This window comes from Schistocerca piceifrons, chromosome 2, assembly GCF_021461385.2.
Source record: "Schistocerca piceifrons isolate TAMUIC-IGC-003096 chromosome 2, iqSchPice1.1, whole genome shotgun sequence".
NCBI classification, from domain to species: Eukaryota; Metazoa; Arthropoda; class Insecta; order Orthoptera; family Acrididae; genus Schistocerca; species Schistocerca piceifrons.
Window position 1 is genome coordinate 146,256,045 of NC_060139.1, and position 12,670 is coordinate 146,268,714.

General features: G+C 42.4%; 1 protein-coding gene across 1 annotated transcript in view; it reads right to left on the reverse strand.

Annotated features, from left to right (window-relative positions):
• The window catches only part of LOC124776971 (2-hydroxyacyl-CoA lyase 1), a 130,544-nt gene that overhangs the window by 46,671 nt on the left and 71,203 nt on the right, over nt 1-12,670 (reverse strand). The gene's annotated exons all lie outside the window — the stretch shown is intronic.

Sequence of the window (12,670 nt, forward strand, 5' to 3'; positions counted from 1 at the left end):
TCAGGTATTACAGAGAATCTGCAACAAAATTTCTCTCAAACAGGTGAAGTAATCATCATGCATTGTGAAGCCAGCAAAATGATGCAGTACCCCACAATGGGGCATGAAATCAGGGAAGCAATATGAAAATTAAAAAATAAGAAGTAAGCAGGACTAGAAGTAGTGCCAATCTCGGTTCTGAAAGTGTACAGACAACAAATATAATAAATGAGTATTTTAGTTCAGGTATTTTACCCGAGCACCCAAAACACACACACACACACACACACACACACACACACAGAGAGAGAGAGACAGACAGAAGGAAAGTAATGAAAACCTAAAAGCCAGTTTCCCTACTCTCACCATTTAAAATAATAATAATGTACACCAAAAACAGACTAATGAATTACCTGAATAAACACAAGCTACCTAATGAGTCACTTTGGCTTCTGAGGTAGAACAGAATCATCCCGAGTTTACAAAATGGTACTTGAAACTCTCAATAGGTGTACCTGTGTTACACACACATTTTTAGATCTGTTCAAAACGTTCGAGGATAAAATGCTACTAAATAAACAGGTACTATGTACAAGATGTTTGATTTATACCTGGGAAATAGGTTTGAGGAGTGCATTGGCAAAAAGTGGCACAAAATGAGGGTGAGGGGAAGTGAGTTGGGAGGAGGTGTACGACAGAGGAGGCAGAGACTATTGGGTGAAGAGTGTGGGAACACTAGGTTAGCATTTGTTGAGGCCTCAATAATTTCAGGAATGGAGAACATGTTGCAAGTGTAACTCCCCCATGTGCAATTCAGAAAAGCTAGTGTTGAAGGAGATGGTCAAGATGACCCAGTTTGTGAAACAGCCATTGAAATCTTCAGCTGCAAGTTGTGTCACAGGGTGGTCCACTTTGCTCTTGGCCCAGTTTGGTGGTGGCCATTCAGCTTGGTGGACAGCTGGTTGGTAGTCATACTCAATACAGGGTGTTACAAAAAGGTACGGCCAAACTTTCAGGAAACATTCCTCACACACAAAGAAAGAAAATATGTTATGTGGACATGTGTCCGGAAATGCTTACTTTCCACGTTAGAGCTCATTTTATTACTTCTCTTCAAATCACATTAATCATGGAATGGAAACACACAGCAACAGAACGTACCGGCGTGACTTCAAACACATTGTTACAGGAAATGTTCAAAATGTCCTCCGTTAGTGAGGATACATGCATCCACCCTCCATCGCATGGAATCCCTGATGCGCTGATGCAGCCCTGGAGAATGGCGTATTGTATCACAGCTGTCCACAATACGAGCACGAAGAGTCTCTACATTTGGTACTGGGGTTGCGTAGACAAGAGCTTTCAAATGCCCCCATAAATAAAAGTCAAGAGGGTTGAGGTCAGGAGAGCGTCGAGGCCATGGAATTGGTCCGCCTCTACCAATTCATCGGTCACCAAATCTGTTGTTGAGAAGCGTACGAACGCTTCGACTGAAATGTGCAGGAGCTCCATCGTGCATGAACCACATGTTGTGTCGTACTTGTAAAGGCACATGTTCTAGCAGCACAGGCAGAGTATCCCGTATGAAATCATGATAACGTGCTCCATTGAGCGTAGGTGGAAGAACATACTGACGAAACTAAAATGAGCTATAACATGGAAATTAAGCGTTTCCGGACACATGTCCACGTAACATCTTTTCTTTATTTGTGTGTGAGGAATGTTTCCTGAAAGTTTGGCCGTACCTTTTTGTAACACCCTGTATAAAAAGCTGTGCAATGATTGAAGCAAAAAAAAAAAAAAAAAAAAAAATGGTATATGACACGGCTGCCTTCACAAGTAGCCTGGCTTCTGATGGAGTAGGATGACCCTGTGACAGGACTGGTATACGAAGTGCTGTGCGAGTGGATTGGACAGGTCTCGCACCTGCATCTTCCACAGGAATATGGTCCCTGTGGCAAGGGGTTGGGATTGGGTGAAGCAGAGGGATGGACAGGGATGTTACGGAAGTTGGGTGGATGAGGAGACACCAATTTAGGGGGGGTGCGGAGGGTCTTGGGTAGGATGGCCTTCATTTCAGGCCATGATGATCACTAATCAAATCTCTGACGAAGGATGTAGTTCAGCTGTTCCTGTTCCAAATGGTATTGGGTGAAGAAGGTGTGCACTCCACTGCAATTGCTTCTTGGGGGGGGGGGGGGGGGGGGGATAGTGTGTGTCTGCGAGGCCTTTGTGAAACCATCAGCATACTGTTCTTGTCAATGCAGATACATCATCCCTGGGCGGCCAGGCTGTATGGAAGGGTTTAAATGTATGTGAATTCCTAAGGGTCCATGTATGGGAGGGATTTTTTGATATGGAAGGGACGACAGCTGTTAAATGATTTCAGGAGACAGGTTGGCGGTGTTGGCCAATGAGGGGCAAAATTATTTCTGTGGGGGCACAATAGCCAGCTACAATGGTGTGTCCAGGACTGTGGGGTTTCTGGATTTTGGGGAGCATGAAGAAGCTGAGTGTGTGGGGTGTTATAGAGGTGAGAATGGAAATGGACTTAAGGGAGAAATTCTGGGAGAGGCCTACAGCTTTAAGCAATGATTGGAGGTCACGTTGGACTACTGGGAAAGGATCAGTCTGGCAAACTTTATAGGTGGACAAGTCAGACAATTGGCAGTCTGGTGGCTCTGTCTGCAGGTAGGATGATTATGTGAGTATGTACACTGAAGCGCCAAAGAAACTGGTATAGGCATGCATATTTAAATACTGAGATATGTAAACTGGCAGAATACAGTGCTGCGGTTGGCAGTGCCTATATACGACAACAAGTGTCTGGTGCAATTGTTAGATCGGTTACTGTTATTACAATGGCAGGTTATCAAGATTTAAGTGAGTTTGAACGTGGTGTTATAGTCGGTGCATGAACAATGGGACAAGCATCTCCGAGGCAGTGATGAAGTGGGGATTTTCCTGTACAACCATTTCATGAGCGTACCTTGAATATCAGGAATCCAGCAAAACATCAAATCTTCAGCATCGCTGCAGCTGAAAAAAGATCTGCAAGAGCAGGACCAAAGACGACTGAAGAGAATCATTCAACATGACAGAAGTGCAAGCCTTCCGCAAATTGCTGCAGATTTCAGTATTGGGCTATCAACAAGTGACAGCATGCAAAAAATTCAGTGAAATATCTACATCTACATCTACATTTATACTCCGCAAGCCACCCAACGGTGTGTGGCGGAGGGTACTTTATGTGCCACTGTCATTACCTCCCTTTCCTGTTCCAGTTGCGTATGGTTCGTGGGAAGAACGACTGTCTGAAAGCCTCCGTGCGCGCTCTAATCTCTCTAATTTTACATTCGTGGTCTCCTCGGGAGGTATAAGTAGGGGGAAGCAATATATTCGATACCTCATCCAGAAACGCACCCTCTCGAAACCTGGCGAGCAAGCTACACCGCGATGCAGAGCGCCTCTCTTGCAGAGTCTGCCACTTGAGTTTATTAAACATCTCCGTAACGCTATCACGGTTACCAAATAACCCTGTGACGAAACACGCCGCTCTTCTTTGGATCTTCTCTATCTCCTCTGTCAAACCGATCTGGTACGGATCCCACACTGATGAGCAATACTCAAGTATAGGTCAAACAAGTGTTTTGTAAGCCACCTCCTTTGTTGATGGACTACATTTTCTAAGCACTCTCCCAATGAATCTCAACCTGGTACCCGCCTTACCAACAATTAATTTTATATGATCATTCCACTTCAAATCGTTCCGCACGCATACTCCCAGATATTTTACAGAAGTAACTGCTACCAGTGTTTGTTCCGCTATCATATAATCATACAATAAAGGATCCTTCTTTCTATGTATTCGCAATACATTACATTTGTCTATGTTAAGGGTCAGTTGCCACTCCCTGCACCAAGTGCCTATCCACTGCAGATCTTCCTGCATTTCGCTACAATTTTCTAATGCTGCAACTTCTCTGTATACTACAGCATCATCCACGAAAAGCCGCATGGAACTTCCGACACTATCTACCAGGTCATCGATATGGGCTTTCAGAGCCAAAGACCCACTCGTGTAACCTTGATGACTACACGACACAAAGCTTTATGCCTCACCTGGGCCCGTCAACACAGATATTGAACTGTTTATGACCAGAAACATGTTACCTGATCAGACGAGTCTCATTTCAAATTGTATCGAGCAGATGCATGTGTAGGGGTATGGAGACAACCTCTTGAATCCATGGACCCCGCATGTCAGCAGGGGATTGTTTAAGCTGATGGAGGCTCTACAATGGTGTGGGGCGTGTGCAGTTGGAATGATATGGGACCCCTGATATGTCTATATACGACTGTGACAGGTGACACATACTTAAGCATTCTGACTCATTACCTACATCCATTCAGGTCCATTGTGCATTCCAACAGACTTGGACAATTCCAGCAGGACAATGCGACACTCCACACATCCAGAATTGCTACAGAGTGGCTCCAGGAACACTCTTCTGAGTTTAAATATTTCTGCTGGCCACCAAATTCCCCAGACATGAACATTATTGAGCATATCTGGAATGCCTTGCAATGTGCTGTTCAGAATAGAACTCTTACGGATTTATGGACAGCCCTGCAGCATTCATGGTGTTAATTCCCTCCAGCACTACTTTAGACATTAGTTGAGTCCATGCCACGTCATGTTGCGGCACATCTGCATGCTCGTGGGGGCCCTAATGATATTAGGAAAGTGTACCAGGTTCTTCGTCTCTTCATTGTATTTGGAAACTGTGTATGGCTGTTCTTTCTTCTAGCAAGTGATTGGGGGAAGGGAAACTTGTTTGCTAAATCTCTCCAAAACTGATTTCTCTTTTTTTTCTGAGTAATGATCCACTGGACAGCCAGAGACTTTGCAGCCAAATACCAGGAAAGCTGGTGTAGGGTTAAAGGTAGTCCTAATTGGGAATATGTGGGAAGGGGACTGCCAGTTCCAGCATGTGCCTTACACCATGGGGGAGACCCTCCAAAAATCTTGATCAGAACTGAGGGATAAGAGTTATTGTTATTTTGGGATAGTATTCAACAGACAAATATGAAAGCCTAATGAATCCTCAACATGTGTGACGCACTTCTAATGACCAATTGATTCCTGACATAAATAGTGGCCCTTTTATACACCATGGAGAACAAAGTGCCTTCAAGAGAAGAGAAATTGTTGCTGCTGTTCCATAACACAAAGTGAAGGCATTGCACACTAGCGGTGAAAATTGGCAGAAATAATGAGTTGCTAAGGATCATGTGCCTTTGCTGGCCAAGTCAAAGACAGTTGTGCTTTTAATTTCAGACAAAACAGGATTCAACCTTTTTTTAAGGGATAGTTCTTGTCTCTATTTATAATATTGTCTGCTAGTCTGATTTCAATGGATTCCTTTAAGGCACCTCTCTGTCACAGAACCAGCACTCCACAATGGCAAATTTTCCAGGTTGCAGTAGTTGTGTGTGGTAGTGTTGCTCAACATATCTGACATAAACAGTGCAAATCTTCTGGCCAATATACTTTTCCCCATAATTGTACAGAAGTCTATAAAAGCTGGACTTCCTCAGTCTTTGATCATCTTTAACTGACCAAAAAAGAGCTCTGCTCTTGGCTAGCAGACAAATCACATTTTTAATATTTTATCTTCTTAAGATCCTTCCTACGTTTGAAGATATGCTACCAGCACAATGAAGGAATGCAGCCACTCTACATATATCTTCCACTGGTTCTGGTAAAGGTCCTAACTCCAAGGACAATGGATCAGTTTGTCAGTGTAGTCACTCTCCTTCAACATAAGATTACAGCGTTTTAGTTCTGGGGTCTAAATTTCTACATCTGAAATAGCGTAAACCCTCCTTACGAACACTCTCAGGCCCAATGCTGTTGGTATGGTGAATGACAGACGATTCATCAGGTGTAGATACCAGTCTCCATGCATCGATTTTCTATATACAGAGTCTTTGAGTCTCATTATCCTTCCTGTACACCAGTATATCCAGAAAAGGAAGTTTTGCAAGCCTTTTGACCTCCACTGTGAACCCGATGCTGTGGCAAAAGGAATTAATTGAGCAAAGAAACAGTTGAGAGTATATGGTCCATGTGGCCAAAGCATAAACATATCACTGATGCAACTCCAAAAACAGGTAGATTTTAAAAAAGCCAACCTTAGCATTCACTCTTCAAAATCCCCCATAGATAAATTACAGCAATGAAAATATCAATCTTCAAAAATATAATACAAATAGATAAAAAAAATCTCCTCACCAAGTGGCAGCAAGAGAAAATTCATAGATGTACAAATGTGCAAGCTTTCATAGCCAGGAGTTCCTTCTTCTGGCAGAATGGTTGGAGGGAAAGGAAGAGGGATGAAGAAAGAGGGCTTTTAGGTATAGGAAATGTGAAGAGTTACGGAAAAGTCACTTTGAACCCCAGGTCAGCAACCGAGCGATATGGTGCAGTGGTTAGCAGACTGCACTCACATTTGGGAGAACACCAGCTCAAATCCATGCCTGGATATAGAGATTTTATTTTTCCACTGTTTCCAAAAAATGCTTCAAGCAAATGCTGGGTTGTTCCTCTGAAAGGGCATGGTGAATTTCCTTCCCCATCCTCAAAACATTCTGGGCTTTTGTTTCATCTCTAATGACCTTGATGTCAACAGGCTGTTAAACCCTAATCTTCCTTCCTTCCTTGGTCAGGGAAGACTTACTGGATTGGATAAGAAGGAAAGACTTATTGTTGGTGCCTGCACCAGGTGAGGTTTGAAAACACGAGAACTGACAGGTGAAAGACGGGGAAATGAGCAAGACAGATATTACTGAAGAAACTTGTTGATATAGATAATAGGAGCAGAAAGCTAAGTGCATGAAGCCAGGAAAAATAGGTTGGGAAATAAATGCAGAAAAATAAAAGGGAGCAAAGAAAAGAAGTAGTTACTCAAAAGAAACGCTAAGACTACAGCAATTAACATAAATGTAGGAAAGGTAGGTGGCGAGAACAAAGCACCTGTAAAGCCAGTCCCCAAATGCAAACTTCTAAATATTGCTGTCAGGAGGGAGAACCCAGGTGGCATGTGTAGTGAACCAGCCACAGAGAGCCAGACTATCATGTCCTAGAGTGTATTCTGAAACAGCATGTTGTATGCTGATAGTATACTCCCTCTGTCTAAGACCATTCATCCTAATTGTTAACTTGGTGGTTGGTTGGTTGATTTGCAGGAAGGGGACCTAACAGTGAGGTGATCGGGTCCATTGGTTTAGGGAAGGATGGGAAAGGAAGTCAGCTGTGCCCTTTCACAAAAACCATCTTGGCATTTGCTTAAAGCAATTTATGGAAAACATGGAAAACCTAAATCAGGATGGCCGGATGCGGGTTTAAATCTTTGCCCTCCTGAATGCGAGTCCAGTGGGCTAACCACTGCACCACCTCACTCAGTGTTAACTTGGTGGCAGTCATATCAATATAGAAGGCTAAACAATGTTTATGTACCAGCTGGTACATGGTATGTGTCATTTCACAGCGACTTTCCTCTTAGTGATATATTATTTGCCAGTTACAGAGCTGGTGCAGGTGGTGGTAGGAGGATGCATCAGGCAAGTCTTACAGTGAGGACAGTCACAAGTGCATGAGCAATAGGGTGGGGAAATGCATGCAGAAGAAGCATAGGGTTTACCCAGTATATTGCAGAGACTGGGACGGGGACTGAAAGCTTTTCTAGGTGGGGCGGGCCAAATATCAGACAGAATAGACCTCGTTTCAGGACATAATTTTAGGAACTCATACCTGTTGAAGAATCTGAATAATACATTCAGTGGCAGAACAGTACTGAGTGACAAGAGATCAAGAGATGAGCTTCCCCTTTGTTTTTTTGGGGAGATCAGCAGCACCAGAATTGGATATGATGGCCCACGAAATCTATTTTTGAAATACATTGGGATATTTACTCTGGGAAAAAAAAATTGCAATATGCAGTACCCTGAAGGACTGTGTTCATTGATACAATCGTATAATACGTGCATCCTACGGGGTTGTAGTGTTAGTGATTCATATGTCACCAGTATCAGTGATCAGATGATGCACAGGAGGCTTTCTGTGCACCCTGTGTCTTTTCTCTGCAGGTAGCAACTGTGCTGACTTTAGAGGCGAACAATATTTGCAACATTCATCCCAGGATACAACTATGCCCCTCTGACGAGTATGTATTCCTGTTGAACAATTGCAGCCATTTGACGAGGGTCGCAAAATGGGTCTACGGGAAGCTGAATGAACACATCAATCAATTTTTTTAGTCCTGTCTTCCTCAATTGCGTGTAATATTACTTATGGACCGTCTGACAGCAACTGAATAAAACACAATTGCTGCGTATGCTGGGCGCAATACATTGCTGGTGTGTCACTGCTTTCAGCAGCAGTCTATGGAACATTCCCATACCTATAGACCAAGTTATGGATGTGTGTGTAGTAGAGTAGTCAAGATCGAAACATTGTTCAAGCAGTGGTGGGCAATCGATCATCATCCAGGGAAGAAATTCGGGCACATTTTGCACCTACTGTGTCACTGAGGACCATTGGGAAGTGTCTTCTTGCAGAAGGACAAGATCACGTGTGCCTCTGGGCAGGCAGCCACTCACACTACAACACTGCTAAGTGTGGCTACTCTGGTATTGTGAAGAAGTTGAGCGGAGGGTGGAATGACACTCTGCTGCCTTTAGTGATGAGAGGAGATTCTATCTGTATGCCAGTTATGGAGATACATATATACAACATAGACCTGGTGAGCAGCTTACTCTGCAATGCATGTGCCCATGACGAATGGGTCCCACCCCACACCTCATGATGTAGGGAGCCATCACTTACAGCTTGTGGTAACATCTGGTGTTTTTGCAGGGTAAAGTGCCTACTAAATTCCACAGATTGTTATCCCCACGCTACTGCCATTGCTTTGACAGGAAGGTGATGTGCTTTTTCAGTGGGACAATGCACATCCACATAGATCTCTCACCAACTGAATACGTATGGGATATAGTGACATGGGAACTTACTCATCCTCCTGAGCCTGTTAGAAACATTACTGAACTGCAACACTGGGTGCAAGTCACTTGGGACAATCTATTCTAGGATATAATTCGGCACCTTTATGATCATGTACATGCAAGAATACATGCTGCCTTTGCTGCCAGAGGGGATACTGTGTGTACTGATGTGACTTTTTGGGCACACTTTACTGTGACACTTGTTTCATAGTTCTGAATTTGTTATCAAGTACTCCTACAATGATGAACTACCTGTCATATCACTAGTTCATAAAAGTACCCCATCAAAAAAAGTTGCACGAGATTTGGAATAGGACCACGCGAAATTTAAATGAAAGAATGTATTTAGAGATTCCAAAAATTTCAACAGGTCAGCGCACCAAGAGTCTATATGACAAAGATGTCATCAATTTATCTAATCCATATAAGGTGCTGAGGGCTTGTGCATCCCAGGAAAACTCCCTCAAAAGAACCCCAGAAAAGGTTGACATAGAAAGGAGCAGCCATCCTGGTTCCCATGGCTATACGCCTGATCTCTCTCTGTGTCTGCTTCTCAGAGGCAAAGTAGTAGTTGGTAAGTATAAAGTTAATTAAGGTGAGCACAGAGGATGTCATAGGTTTGGAATTCAGTGGGTGCCACCTCTGCCTTCACTGTACATAATCACCCCTCCAGCCTAGTTCAAAAACAAATTTCCCAGGCCATCACATCCAATACTGGTACTGCTGATCCTTTCAAAACAACAACTTAGGAGTACAACTCTTGTCACTCAGCGCTATCCTTGTCTTGAGTGTATTAATCAGCTACCTTGACAGGACTATAGCTTCTTAAAATCATGCCTTGAAATTAAGTCCTTTCTGTTTGATATTTTTCCCTGTCCCAATCAAAATAGCTTTTCTTCACCCACTCCCACCCCCACCTTCAAGCTCTGCAACATCTTGGTCAGACCCTATACTCCTTCTCACCAATTTACCTACCCTACAGCTCCTACCCCTGTGACCATCCCTGTTGTAAGACTTGGCTGATGCACCCTCCTACCACTACCTACACGAGCTCTATATCTGGCAAATAAAATAATGTCAAAGTGAAAGTGACTAAGAAATGACACGTATCATACACCAGTTGTTACATAAACACTGTTTGGTCTTCTACATTGTTGTGACTGCAAAGGAGTAATCAGTTAGATGGAATGGGCATAGGCAGAGGGTGTATAAGGGCAACACACACATCCTGTTGCACTCTACAAAGTGACAGTCATGACCTCGGTACCTGATTCACTGCACATGCAATCTGGACTCCCTCCTGACACCAGTTTCTAAGAACGTCACAAATGGGAACTGACTTTACAACAAGTGCTTCATTCTCCCCAACCACCTGGTCTAAATTTACATTAACTTCTACAGTCCCAGCATTTATTTACAATAACTATTTCTTTTCTTTGCTCCGTTTTATTTTTCTATATTTATTTTCCAACCTGTTTATTTTCCCTGGCCCTTCACCATATACCATGCACTTAGCTTTCCACTCTTATTGTCTCTGTCATGATGTTTCTTCAGTAATCTCTGTCTCACTTATTGCCCTATCTTCCACCCTTCAGTTTTCAGGTTTTCAAACTGCATCTAGTGCAGGCACCAACAATCAGTCTCATTCTGCCCAGTAAGTTTTTTGTGAACCTGGGTTCTGCGTGACTTTTCTGTAACTCTTGTCGTTTCCTAAACCTCATCAGTCCTTTTTCTCCATCTCTCTTCCTTTCTCTTCAACCCTTCTGCCAGAAGAAGGGCTACTGACTGCAAAAGCTCATGTTTACCCATCTTTTATGTGTTTTCTCCTCCTTTTGCTGGGTGAGTAGATCTATATATCCACAAATCAAATGGCACCTATGGGGGATAACGGACTCCCCACAGCATCATTCCATTGGATACTTAAAAATATTTACCACTGAATTAAAAATAGCTCATAATGACATTGCTTTGTCACTGTCTAGTCAAGGGACACAGAATGATGTATGATGAGATATAGTGTGTGTCACTTATATGCCTGTGTCTTCAAATAATGCACTGAAATTAGACTGGCAATATTGACTTTTACTTTGCATTATGTGCCAGTCATAACAATTTCTCTTGCAGACACTTTGGTTCTCAGTGGTATGTGAAAGGGCCACTGTTCATGGTAACAGGCAGTTCTGGAGAGTTGTAGAAATAGCGTTCTCACCTGAAGATGGTGCCTGACTGCTGAAATATGATTGTCAAGCTGATTGTATGATTAGTCCACAGACCCAACAAGGATACAATATTGTTTTGCAACTTTTAAGTGTAAAATTGTAGTTGCTACACGACGAAGAGATACGCAGCAAATAAATCTTCAGAGTTACAGGGAAACAATTTCTTTGATTACATTTAATACATGATTTGCTGGCAAGACACTCTTAAATCAGACCATGAGAAGTTTAGTTACTTCAAAACCTGGTGAAATCATTCAGATTAACTAAGCAAATCTGTGGGACATTAATATTATTGTATAATGACGCTAGATTATCACCTGAATGGTAATACAGTTACTAGTGAATCATCTGTCAGTACTGTTGAGCCACGTGATTATTAAATGCCAATATGGTGTATTTCTGTACAATTTGTGCTATACAAACTGTGGTTTGGTGACAGTGATCCCACAACGAACTTTAGTACCACCTCCCTCTTCATCAATGTAGAACTTGCAAAGTAAAACTTCTGAAAGTGAAACTTTCGAGTTATTTTTGCCCCCAGTTCTTATTCTGTACTGACTAGAAGGACTAATCCAACATGACCATGGTGTGCAATTTGCCATATGAGGTAGTGCACTAAATTCAGGGAGATTCTGAAGAGACTGCTCTGTGGAAGTGGATACACAAACAATGTGACTTTATGTAAATAGTGTTCATGGGTTTGCTGCCAGATCACATTGTGCAAATTCCACAATATTTCCTTGGAGTAGCTGCCCGACATAAGATATGCATGTCGTACCTAGCCACCTGCAAGGTTGAACCATCTGAAGATGCTGGACAGTTGCTCCAAGGAAATATTGTGGAATTTGCAAAGCGTGATCCAGTGGCAACCCATGAAGGCTATTTACAACATATCCACTGGGAAAGCTTAAAGAGTCACAATGTGACTTTATGACAAAGAAGGTGACATTTGTCATGTAGGTTCACTGATAAGGACATGTGAAATAATGCACAGAAAATATGAAGGAATTCTGCAAAGCCTAAGTCTGCTCCACTTCAGAATACAATACAATTATAAAAGTGGGATCAGCCATTCTGTTCTGATCAGATGTAAAGTAGAGGGAATACCTGAACATGAAGCAAACAATATAGGAAAACAACACCACTATTGTGTATCTTTAAGTTTACCAGTGTTCCCATAACTTAAGAAATATCAGTGTTTTAAATCCTTACTTTAACAGCAAGATTGAATTTATAGACACGATCACTTTCATTCATACCTTATCCAAATATTAAACTGAGTCAATGTAGAGATGGAAGTATTTCTGCATCTTTTTCTCAGATAACTGATACACAGGTAGCTACTATGCTCTAATTAGTATGAATCTTTACTTATTAAATATAAAATCAAAGATGAGGTGACTTAC